The sequence below is a fragment of the Aethalodelphis obliquidens genome, unplaced genomic scaffold, assembly GCF_003676395.1.
Source record: "Aethalodelphis obliquidens isolate GAN/ISIS:26980383/991018 unplaced genomic scaffold, ASM367639v1 scaffold16, whole genome shotgun sequence".
Classification (NCBI taxonomy): Eukaryota; Metazoa; Chordata; class Mammalia; order Artiodactyla; family Delphinidae; genus Aethalodelphis; species Aethalodelphis obliquidens.
The window spans coordinates 1816169-1818971 of NW_020837960.1; positions in this window are offsets into that span (position 1 = coordinate 1816169).

A 2803-nucleotide genomic window follows, 5' to 3' on the forward strand; every position below is an offset into this window, starting at 1 on the left:
TACAAGTATCTGGTCATTGAGTATCTTTTAACTTTTGTAGTCTTTGTTGTTAATGAGGTGAAGGGTAGAGAGGTCATTCAGTCTCTTCTCTAAACCCTCTCCTTCCTAACTGTCTCTCCTGGGTCACACCCATTCTTCTTGTTTTATGCATAGAGTTGACAGCAATTAGCTTGTGCAACTCGAGCATGCCCTGAGGGCTCACCCACTCAGCCTACCAACTTATCCAAGGATGATTTCAAACTAGATATTCCTCCTCAGAGGAATTCTGGTCAGTTTGATTATCTTCCTCAGACAGGTTTGTTCTTGGAAGCTGTGACCAGCTTTATAACTGTGACCAGTGCTTTAGAGTAGCACTCAAACTGGGGGGCAGTCTTTGGGAAAAGATAAAGAGAAGCAGAGAGGAGAGTCAGAAAGAGCACTACTGGGTGGACAATGTCTCTCCAGTTCTTGTCCCTGTCCTCACTAAGGCTAGGCTGCATTCTTTCCCCTGGGTTCTGTGAAATAGCCCGTTAGTTAATAATTCCCTTCTTTGCTTAGATTAGCTACGCTATTTGTCACCTAATAACCCTAATTAAATACTCCTCTATCAAGCATCACTTTTTATTACCATTGCCGGGTTATATCTGTGCTCTCTCTGGATTGAAAGCTTCTTAAGGGCAAGGACTGCAATTGTCTTGCTCACTGTTTTATTCCCAGCACTTAGCATGTTTCCTGGATACTTAATAAATGTATTTGGAATGACTCTGCAGTTATTGATTACCAACCGTACCAAGCACTACTTCACGCACTGCAATTATAAAGATGAAGGACATGATCCTTGACCTCACATTGCTCAGAGTCTAGTTACTTCCAAGTCAGTCCAGTTCTACTTCTACTTTAAGTGTCCCTTGTATTAGTTAGGACTCTTTGAGCTTTGGTGAAGGGGGCAGGGTTGGCTCAAGTGACCAAATCTCACAAGGGCCAAGGATAAAACTGGGCCATGGGAACAGCTAGAACCAGGGACAAATGTGGTCAGGACTTTTCTCCCTCTCTTTTTTCTATCTGTGGGTTGACTTCTCCACGTCAGACTTATTTCCTCCTGAGTATGGAAGAGTAACAACCAGCAATTTTCACTCTTACATTCTTCCAGCTTACCATGATTTTCCATGTTTCCAATTTGAAAAATCCTGGGGAGGCCTTCCAATTGGCTCAGATTTTGTTAAGGGTACTTCTCTGGGCCAATCACTGTGGAGAGAAGGCACCAGGATTACTTTACTTTGGGTTTCCATCCCTACACCAATCAGAATCAGCAGGACCTGTCAGATGGTGGCATGTTCCAATCTTAGCCACATGAATGGGGCCTGGCCAGAAAGGGGGTGGGAACTCTTCTGGGAAGACAAACTAATAGATGTCTGCCTACTCCATCTCCTTAGTCCCACATGCATCAACTCCTTTCCCTGACTTTAACAAATATCTATTAGATGTTCATTTAATGCAAAGCATTGTGCTAGGCTCTTAGACTAAGCATTTACATTTTATGTATCAAAATTAATTTTTTTAAAGGAAAGCAAACATCTTTCCTTAATCCCCACAATCATAACCCAATCTTTCCTGCATTTATTTTTCAGAGTCACAGTATAGCAAAACCTTCAAGCACTGGTTTATTTGGACCATCCCAGTGCACATGAATCAGGTGATTTTTATCTTTTGTTCCTATCCTTGCCATCCCTAATCTGTCAGGAAGTCCTAATCTATACAATCAGGCTTATTTGTTCTACTTCTCTATCCTTTTATCATGGTTCCATTAACTCACATCCAAGGATGTCAAGAGAATAAATAGCCCAATAAAACAAAAGAATATACTTCCAGGTTTGAAAAGAAAGAAACATATAAGAAATACATAAATCATACTGTATGACAGTAGCCTAGAAGATTGCATGGGAGGATTTTCGTGTTTTTTATAGAAGAAAAGAAAAATGGAATTTTCATGCCTTGCATCAGCACTTGACAGCTGTATATTGGACACTAAAAGGAGGGATGGGCATTAGGAATAATTTTGCCTGAAATAAGCACAATTCCATGGAGGATGACTGCACATTTTCTCTGGTGATCATCTTATAACTCAGGATAATTTAAACATGAGCCTAATTTTGTCTAAGAAATTCTTAATCATGAACATTTCCTCCTCATAAAACATGGTCCCTTACAACATGGGCTTGGCATGCCAACTTCCTATCACTTAATGTCACACCTACGTAATGGACACTCATGTCTCAATGAACTCTTCCCAGATAAGCAGAAGGCTCTTGTCCAAGAGTAATAAACACCTGGTACACAGGTTGCTAAGAGCACAAATAAAGATAAATTTGTTAGTCTGACCTAAATGTTCTCTGGATCTCAAATTAATCTAATGTTATCTGACATTTGGCACTTTCTCTATCTATCCCAAAAAGACCACTCTATTGTCAGGGTCTCATCACTCTTTTTCAAGAAGTAATTGTTCTTTTGCCTCCTGGTGCTTCTCTGCCGCCTCAGTGGGGTACATTGTGAGCTCCAAATGTAGCACCCAGATTCAAGCAGAATATAATTCAAGGTTATTCAAAATCAAATGTTTGGTTCCTAGAGTCAATGCTGTTGTAAGGCTAAGCCTAACATCTAAGGGGAATTTTTTTTCTTTTTTGAGATTCTCTACATGGCTTGAATTAGAAATAAATTATATCAGCACTTAAACATGCACTTTAGCGTTCTCAATTTAAAATCATAGTTTTACAGTTGAGGAAACTCAGACTCCAAGATCTAATTTCCCCAAGGTCACACAGACCTT